General features: G+C 31.0%; 2 long non-coding RNA genes across 3 annotated transcripts in view; both read left to right on the top strand.

Annotated features, from left to right (window-relative positions):
• LOC122272473 (uncharacterized) lies at positions 1 to 6,109 on the top strand. Its single transcript, XR_006227029.2, has 3 exons — positions 1 to 158; positions 2,918 to 3,066; positions 5,950 to 6,109. It is a non-coding gene; the product is annotated as an uncharacterized lncRNA (long non-coding RNA).
• A 2,003-nt stretch (positions 6,110 to 8,112) lies between these two features.
• Positions 8,113 to 10,478, top strand: part of LOC139426264 (uncharacterized) — a 17,926-nt gene continuing 15,560 nt past the window's right edge. The window contains exon 1 of one of the 2 annotated variants that reach the window (XR_011637508.1): positions 8,113 to 9,697. This is a non-coding gene — a long non-coding RNA (uncharacterized lncRNA). The remainder of the gene's footprint in view (positions 9,698 to 10,478) is intronic. The other variant, XR_011637509.1, reaches the window with a different exon arrangement.

Below are 10,478 nucleotides of genomic sequence, written 5' to 3'. Positions count from 1 at the left end.
TTGCGCCAATGCATCATTCGTAAGTCATTTCATTAAAGGCATATCTGCTGTCTAAATATAAAACTCAATTAATTCAATTGGAAATTTCAGTTTATTTCGTTTTTTTAACATTATATAAAGTTAATACCATCTAATCTAAAATCACATTTAGAACAAAAGTAAGTTGCGCCTGTTTTTTCTTCTTCTGTCTTTAAGGATTTCTGTGTAAAACTTTTAAACTATCATTTTTGACATTCTTATTTCAGAGATCTCTTATAAAACTAAAGCTTTATTTTAGTTAGCTTTTATTTTATTAACCACTTACGAATTTTTTTAAAAAAAAATGCAAAAAATCAATATATTTCTTTATTTAATAAGGAGCTAAAACAAAACATAGTACACAAGTTCTAATTTGAAATTCTAAATTTTTTATGAGTAAAACAGTATTTAATTTACCATAAGTTTACTATCCCAAATTATTTTGGGCAAATGAGAAAAGTTAAATATTAGTCTTTGTATATGTTCACATCTTCATAATCTGAAAAATTATTTGCATTACTTTCACTTTCAGTTATTTCTATAACAAAAATATCTTTCGTGTGAACTAAAACAGAATTTATTTTATCAATATTAATAACTTTTACGAATCATAGTGTTTATTTTATCATTCCTATTGTGATTTTTTTAATCCATCATACTAAAATTTTCAAGTTCCTTTACTTTTCATTTTATCAAAATTATTAATTATTTTAATTACGTTATAATTTCAAATCCTATTTATTACTATTTATTCTAAAAATCTTAATATTATAATTTTAAAAACATATTTATTTCAGCCTAAAAATAACTGTATCAATTTGTAAATAACTTTATTCGAATTTGTATTATATTAGATATATTAAATAACATTTTCGATAACACAACTATTATTTATTTTTATGAATTCAATTATTAGTAATTTTACCAATCATATTTTCATTGAATATTTTTTTCTTCTATCCCACATAAGCTGTTACGACGACGCCTACTGTCAACAATTAGCTCTACAAAATGACGAGATATGGCAAAAGTGACCAGCAAAAAAGTTCGAAACAATAGGGCAGTTTTTGAGAAGGTCGCCAACCATATGAATTCGATGGCATATAAGACAATCATCAGAATTATTTACCTCTATCAGATGTAAACGATTATCATTAAGTTTAGCAATCTTATTATTATTTATTCAAACAATTTTGGAGTTATCAATCATATAACTATTTTTTTTAAAACAGAATTACTATTTAGTTCATCACTCGGATAAATCTTTTTATCAATTCCATTATTATTTATGTTACCAATAGTATTATTATTCATTTTATCAATTGTATGATTGTATATTTTACCAATTCAATTAGTATTTATTCTATCAATTCTGTTATTGTTTATTGCATCAACCGTAGTCTGTCCCTCAATGGAGTGATCGTAAGGCACTGTACCCAGTAGATTACCGAAGTCAAGCATTATTGAGTGCGGTCAGTGTGCGGGTGGTTGACCACTTTGATCCGGCTAAGAAGGGACAAAGGGCGTACGGTATTGGCCCTCGTTAAGCTGTTTTATCGTAAAGTGCTCAACTTCGCACGCATTGGGCTACCAAAATTGGGGTGCCCAATTGGGGTACCCCCTTGACAGAGATTCAAAATTGTTACGACATGCCTTTGGATCATCCTCAGAAATGTTTCCCACACAGTCGCCAATAGCCAATCATACAGCTCTAGTGTGACGTAAATAAGCAACAAACAAATAGTATTTAGCAATTCTATTGGAATTTATTTCAACAAACATAACATTATTTATTTTAGCAATCATATTGTTATTTATTATATATTTTAGCATTTTACCTTATCATTCAACTTTATCATCTTACCTACCATTCATACTTTAGGTATTACTATTTACAGGCGATGAAGGGAAAAAGAGTATATGACAGGGGTGGCGAACCTTTATACACCAACGTGCCATTTTTTCTGAAAAATTGTTTAATGAGATCATAGACGTGCCGTCAAATAATTTTGACCTCGTGATTATAGGGAAAATAATAATACTAAATACTATCAACTCAAAATTCATTATTTGCATTGAAAAAAACATTTTGCCATGTCTTAAAACAGCTTAAAGTAACATCAGTGTGACTTCTGTTGTTGCAAATTAGATAACAAACAATTTATATTAGGTTGTAAGATGTTAGTTTAAGCAGGACTGTTAATTTTTTTGCTAGTTATTTCATGTTAGCTGGTTTTTTTATGGTTATTAGTTGTTTTTCATCATTAATTGTTAATTTTTTTATTAATAATTGTTTATTATTTTGTTTCTTTTTTGTGAATTTTAACTTCATTGTTACATATGATTCATAATGTGATAACATTTGTATAATAACAATTCATAGTGTAATAACAATTGTGATCGGTGGCGTGCTCAAAATATTGCGACTCGTGCCTTAAATGGCACGCGTGCTATTGGTTCGCCATCCCTGGTATATGGTATTAGTCTTCGTTAAACTGTCCTATCGTCGAGTGCTCGACTTCACGAGCAGGTCTTCAGTCTGCCGAAGCAGGGGAGCCATCCCCTTTACAGAGGATCAAAATTGTAACGGTATGCCTTTAGATCATTCTCAGGGATTTTTACCACACAATAGCCCATCTTCCAACTTTAGTGCTACGTAAATAAACAACAAAAAAACAGTATTGAACAATACTATTATAATTTATTTCAGCAATCATAACATTATTTATTTCAGCAATCATAACATTATTTATTTCAACAATCATATTGATATTTATCATTTATTTTATCATTCTACTTTATCAACTTACTTACTATTTATTCCTAAGATATTTTATTGCTTAATCACTTTTTCAATGTTCGTTGTTGCTAAGAGCTACATTAGTTTACATTTTTGCAGATCATTGCTGTGGTATTTTGAAAGAAAAAATGAAGACAATGTTTCAATGCATATTGTTCTTGACTCTTGCAATTTTCTGTTTTGTGATAGCCACTGACTCTTTATCTTTTAATCCACCCCCATCTCTGAAAAACCCAATAGATGAAGCCGTAAGTATCATTTACCACGAATCATTTATAATTAACATTTACCATATACTATTAATTTTTCGCGTTATTTGTAGTTTCTTATAACTCTAACTTTTGTCGTCGCACACTTATTTATAACATTTTTTGTTGTAATTTTCTTTATTTTAATTTATTGTCATTTTATATAACACATTATGAATTATAAGCCAAAAAACTGTTACTAAGTGAATTTTAATTGAAATTTTGTTTTACGGAACTTATAACGCTTTCAAGAAATGCAATCAGCAAATGATATTTAATTTTGTTGCCAACTTCCTTTTAAAATGCAACTTATCTCATTCGTACGCATTGATTTCATTTACTTCAGTACCTAAAAACCTTCAAAAAATTGAATTTGAGATTTTGATCAATAATTAAACTAGAAACTATTAGCTTTCTAACGATATATTGCTTTTGTTTGAAATCCACGTAGAAGTGCACTTAAACTTAATTTAAAAAATGTAAACAAACCGAAAACACCCATGCCACGCCCACTTTTGACAGACGATTTCGTTATAATGTTCATTATTTTTTGCATGTGCTATTACCAATCTATTAAAAAATTATTTATAATTTCAACTTAACAATATCTTTAGTTGATTGTAACTTTAACTGGATTATTTGTTTGTTCTTTATTTCTATGCGATTTTCGAGAATTTTGAATATAAAACTGAGATTTACATTAGTTTGATTTGTTAAGTCTATTTTTGTTTTGTTCTTTTATTATGCTGTTATTAGGTCATAATTTTTACGTTTTTTTTATTCATCATTACGTTTTTGTTTACTTACGTAAAAGATAAGAAAATGAAGTACTGAAATGCAAAAAAACATTGCTTATGGACCAGGATTGTTTTGAAGCTGTCATGGATTAGGAATTTCGTTTACATTATTCGAATTTACCTTGGACCGGATTTTTTTTTCTCCCTAATTTCTAGTTACATCATTTTGATTTTTTGTTTAAATGTTCTATACATAATATTTCTAATTTTGAAGTAAATTCTTATTTACAGTTCTTTTGTTAATTATTTCTGTGTTTAGAATGTTTATCTTGAAATATGCATTTTCTTAGATTTTTTTTGTAATATTGTTATTTTTTTTAAACAAAAATACTTTTAACTCATTTAAATTTAAACAAAACATCTTGTTAAGGACTTGAATATTCAATTTTCATGAATAAAATTTAGGGGTGATTTATGAATTATACAATTTTATAATTATCGCATTCAGTTTGATCATTTTAAGGGCTTTTTATTCGCTCGAAAAGTGAGGAGAGTATAGTATATAAACCTATTTTTCAGTCAAATAAAAGAAACATTTAAGAGTAAACTTAGAAACAATATGATTTTTGAATTTAAATTTCAAATATCGTTGGTAGTCTAATATTTACGCTTTAAATGCAAATAACTCAAAACTATGTTTTTTTTTGCCTCGATGTACCTTTTCTTGAAAACTATTGATCACAACACTTTGATTTTTGATTTAAAAAGTTCCTTTAGTACTGTAGTTTGTGCTGAAGTGAGCAGTTTTTTTAGAGAGACTTAATATTTTTTTAATTCAAAATTTTCGGATGAAAATGTGAAGCTTTTAAAATTTTCTGACATGCTGTGTAATTTATTTTTTTAAATTTCTTTTAATTTACTAAATTTAAAAAAGTTCACTTCAGTATAATCTAGAATATCTATTACATACACAAAAAAAATTTCAAAGCTCTAACTACGATACTATTTTAATAAAGGTACATCGAAATATGCCATTTTAACATTGTCAACATAGGAGGTACCGAACCCCCTTAAAACTTGCTAAATTATAAAGAGTATTTTATATTCGTATTTTCTAATATCACTGCTTTTAAAATATATTTTATCTATCGTATCAAAAATGAACTAAAACGAGCATACCCTAAGTGGACTTTTATTTTCTAACTTTTTAAAAGTTTTGCTCTTACCCCTTATCTTTTTTCAATAAAGAAGAAAAACAATTCACTTAAAATTTTATGTCGATCAAACAAATGTTTATTTAATTAATATTATTTAAGCTTTAACTTTACAAGTAGAATTTTAATCCAATCGATGATATCTTTAGATAAAATTGTTCAAATTCTCATAAATGAAAACTAAATTGGAAAAAAAAGTTACTGTAAACATTTTGAAAATATTTGCTTCTCCCAATTATCAACGCAAGGAAAATTTATGTATGAAATTGCTGAATGTTAAATATTTTTTAAAACTGCGAAACTCTATAAAACAACTTTTTGAAAATTTGATTTCTCAACAACTGTACAAAAAATTTCACTCAAATTTTGTGCTATGCCATACAAAATTACAGTCATTAAAATAATGTAAATAATTGTATACCTTGGAACACAAAATTTTTTTGACCATTATTAATAAAAATAATGAGAAGTAATAAATATTTGCTAATAGTTAAATTTTGAGTGGAATTATCTTTGGGCAAACGAATTTAATGATTTTAGACACAAAAAAAAAATCCAATTCGCGTAAAAATTTCTTGAGATATGGCGTAATACCTAAAAAATAAAATTAACATTAAGAGAACCTAGCTTTGGACTGCTCTCTTGGGGCAATATTTTCCAGATTGAGGCTATTCTCTATATATTGTAGGTCATCAACCCGAATCCGTCAAAAGAATGTACACTTGCAACTTAAAATTCTGATTAATTAGCATATTTGAGGTCTCACTTCCTCAATCCTTAAAAATTCAATCTCAAAACTAGAAGATCTGGTCATAAGATGAAAAGTTATTCAGGATGATAATTTTTGTTTTGCAAACTCTACATATTTTTTGTATATTAAATATATTTTCACTGTCATAAATAAAAATGCTTCTTTTAAAAATTAATTTCAGAATCCTATTATATTCCCTACGGGTTCTCCAACTCACTAATGAAGATGAAAAAAGGCACATCCCTGTTAATACTGCAGTAACAAGTTTCCACTTTATATTTATTAAGTAATGATACAGTAATATAATATATTTTTAGACAGAATAAAATTCTAAAACTGTTTGTGTACGTTTGGCGTTTGTGTGTTGAGTTGCTGACAATGAAAAACTATCAAATATACCTTCATAGTATATCACCATCCGTATATGGGAATCTTATATACCAATTTCAAATTTTTGTTTAGAATTATTATTTGCGATATTTTAAATTTCCATCGGGTAAACATTAAACCACTGCAGCAGTCAAATGCAGATTATATAAATATTTATTAATTTAAAAATAATAAAATAAGCAACAAAAATGATAATACAACCAATGTTTGAAACTATTTATTGCAGTCAACGCTGATTATGTTGATTAGGTTATCCGCTGAAAGTTTGTTTGTTTATTTAGGGAGTATGATTATTTTGAGATAAAAGCATGCTAATAATTTAGCACAATTATACTATTAAAAAACTAAAAAATAGTATAATCAAGTAAATGAGTATTTACATTCAAAAATAAAAATAAATTTTTAAATTTACTTGACGCGTTTAATTGTTAATTAAAATGTGCTTTTGATTTCCAATCAGCTTTATTTAATTTGTTTAAGCCTGGTTAAACTATTGTATTGTTAGTACTTTTTGCGCTTGATATTTTGATCCAGGACTTAACTTTTAACTTGAAATAGATTCGATATCAATATCAGCTCTATAATTTCATCGATATGTCTTCATTTGAACCTTATCAGTATTCCGGTAATTATTTCTGTCCTTTTTCCTGTGTTAGATGGTGTGCCGGTTATCACTTGACGTCAGGGGGGTAGTGTCACCAGCACGCTAGTATGTGTTAGATGGTGTACCGGTTATCACTTGACGTCAGGGGGGTAGTGTCACCAGCACGCTAGTATGTGTTAGATGGTGTACCGGTTATCACTTGACGTCAGGGGGGTAGTGTCACCAGCACGCTAGTATGTGTTAGATGGTGTACCGGTTATCACTTGACGTCAGGGGGGTAGTGTCACCAGCACGCTAGTATGTGTTAGATGGTGTACCGGTTATCACTTGACGTCAGGGGGGTAGTGTCACCAGCACGCTAGTATGTGTTAGATGGTGTACCGGTTATCACTTGACGTCAGGGGGGTAGTGTCACCAGCACGCTAGTATGTGTTAGATGGTGTACCGGTTATCACTTGACGTCAGGGGGGTAGTGTCACCAGCACGCTAGTATGTGTTAGATGGTGTACCGGTTATCACTTGACGTCAGGGGGGTAGTGTCACCAGCACGCTAGTATGTGTTAGATGGTGTACCGGTTATCACTTGACGTCAGGGGGGTAGTGTCACCAGCACGCTAGTATGTGTTAGATGGTGTACCGGTTATCACTTGACGTCATGGTGGTAGTGTCACCAGCACGCTAGTATGTGTTAGATGGTGTACCGGTTATCACTTGACGTCATGGGGGTAGTGTCACCAGCACGCTAGTATGTGTTAGATGGTGTACCGGTTATCACTTGACGTCATGGTGGTAGTGTCACCAGCACGTTAGGATCAAACTCCGTCAAAATTTATCTTCTTCGGTGATGGATGAGGAGAAGTGGTTCGAAGTCAAGTATTCCATATTTTCTGATTGAGGTATTTTCTGAAGTAAAACTTTGCTAATTTTGGCAGCGATATGATGGCTTAGAGTTACCTATATGATGGTTACCTTTCTCACCATTCATATCTCACATCCCGAATTTTTTATTTTGTAAATAATAATCTTTTGTTAAGCCATATGGAACTTAACATTGTTTTGAAAATCATGCCTATGCTGCTTTCTTTTGGATAAATAAAAATATTATGCTATAAAAGATATTTATAACACAGAAATATATGTCCCATTTTGCAAGCTCTTTGTGAATTATTCTCTAATAAAATACTTATTAAAATTGGAATTGCTAAAAAGAAAATTTAAGGTAACCACGAAATCTCAAGAGTATTAAAAATAATAGCCATTTATCAAATCAGCAAAGCCGTAACATCATGTTAATAGTTGTGCCAATACGTCTTCCTAAGTCATTTCATTAAAGACATATTTGCACTCTAAATATAAAACTCGAATAATTCAGTTTGAAATTTTAGTTTATTGCTCTTCAGCAATATATAAAGGTAATACTATCGCCCCTAAAATCACATTTAGAATAAAGGTAAGTTCCCCCGTTTTTTTTTCTTTTGTCTTGAGACGGTTTACCGGGTTTTAGTGGTAAAACTTTTAAACTAGCATTTTTGACGTTTTTATTCCAAATACGATTCCTAAAACTAATGCTTCTATTTTATTAAATGCAAGCTGCTCCCAACGATCAACCGATCTGCTTTTTAAAGAAGGCAAAATTTTAAGTTTTTTTCATATTCAAAATCATATAGGAAAAAATTTAAACAATATGTAAATATAATAAAATCATATTTCTGAGGTGAGAGATGATTTAATTTCTGTCTCTTACATGTTCTTATGGTATCGCAGTGAAATTGTAATTGAAATATTTAGTGCATCATTTGCTAACATTAAAATAACAATTATTATTATCTCAACGATGCATTTAAGGGCATGCCATACAATCATTTGCTTTTATTAACTTTGTAAGATAATAAATTTCATTTGAAAGGGTAAAAATCCGATCTTTAGATCAAAAGTTATTTAGGGTTATTAGTTTTTTTTCCGCACTGTGCCTTTGGGGTAATAATCCGCTGTTGGTATCCATCTTCTCATCTTCCACTTATCGGTTATAATAACCATACGTTGAGTTACCACTCACCGGTTACCATAGAGTTACCACTCACACAAACATCATTACTCTGACTAATAAGTATAAATTTTAATATCGCAATACATTTTTCCCATAAATATATCTGCATTGGCTTCCAATAATTTCTACATTGGTGTCATTATTTTTGTAGCCCAATTAATGTTAAGCAACATTCAATAATTTTCGCTGTCAATAATATTCATAATATTGTCATCAATGCGTATTATCGGTAACCAACGTGTATTATCAGTAAGAGTTTTTAGAACTTGATGTTGTTTTACTTGTTGGTGCTACGAAGGGAAAAAGGGTGTGCGGTATCGGTCCTCGTTAAACTGTTCTACCGCAGAGTATTCGACTTCGCGTGCAGCTCTTCGGACTGCCGACGCGGGGAAACATCCCCTTAGCAGAGGATCAAAATTGAGACAACATGCATTCGGCTCATTCTCAGGGATGTTTCCCACACAGTCGCAAATAGACCATAGTGCAGCTCTAGTGCTACGTAAATAAACAACAAGCAAACAGTATTTAGCAATACTATTATAATTTATTTCAGCAATCATAACAATATTTATTTTAACCATCAAATTGTTATTTATTATTTATTTTATCATTCTACTTTATCAACTTACTTGTTATTCATTCTTTAGGCATTTTATGGGTTAATCACTTTTTCACTGTTCGTTGTTACTAAGAGCTACATTAGTTTACATTTTTGCAGATCATTGCCGTGGTATTTAGAAAGAAAAAATGAAGACAGTGTTTCAATACATATTGTCCTTGACTCTTGCAATTTTATGCTTTGTGATAGCCACTGACTCTTTACATTTTAATCCAATAGATAAACAAATTCATCAAGATAGAATCCCAACAGCCCCAGATATTGGATCCGTAAGTACCATTTACCACGAATCATTTACAATTAACATTTACCATCTATATCTTATACTATAATACGAGGAATGAGCGTTCAACAAGGATTCGACGTGCTACTGATTCCCATTCACAAGAGAGCTCAAATGGATAGAGGCGAGCACTGGATGCTAGGAATTTAAGAAGCAAGCTATGGAGAACGTCAACTATTAGTCTGCGATCCAGTCGACAACCCGGTGCCCATCGATGCTGTTTTGAGAAAAATACTGCGACACGTTTTGAATACCGTTGCTACGAATGAAAAGCTGAAAGGATGCATCGTGAAACCTCGCAACGCTTACAACCACTAAGATGACGCGTCTTCCTGCGGAGTTTACATCATCTTTTATGCTCGACAATACCTCTCTCATCGACGCCTTTTCCTGGACAAGAATTTTCAAGAAGCGGATGAACGGAAGCAAATTTACTAATTCGTTGTGAACAGTGACCAATTGAACATGTCGGGACCATCTGAAGCCACATCTTTCACATCTTCGGCCAATATGCATGCTTTGAATATCCAAGACCCGATGATAACGCCGTTGCGCCCGACAAGAGCAGTCAAGCAGCGCAGCGAAACTTGGACGTCTCTGAAGGAATGTGCAACGGAACACGATTGATTGTCACCGAACTTTGCAACAGCATCATCAAGGCTAAGATCATCACCGGTGAACACGCAAGCCGACAAGTACACCTTCCAAGGATCACGCTCGACTCCAGCAAATCACAGCTTGGCGCAAATATGCAACGGCACCAATTC

This window comes from Parasteatoda tepidariorum, chromosome 8 (assembly GCF_043381705.1).
Source record: "Parasteatoda tepidariorum isolate YZ-2023 chromosome 8, CAS_Ptep_4.0, whole genome shotgun sequence".
Taxonomy (NCBI): domain Eukaryota; kingdom Metazoa; phylum Arthropoda; class Arachnida; order Araneae; family Theridiidae; genus Parasteatoda; species Parasteatoda tepidariorum.
This window is presented reverse-complemented; position numbering and strand designations above follow the sequence as displayed.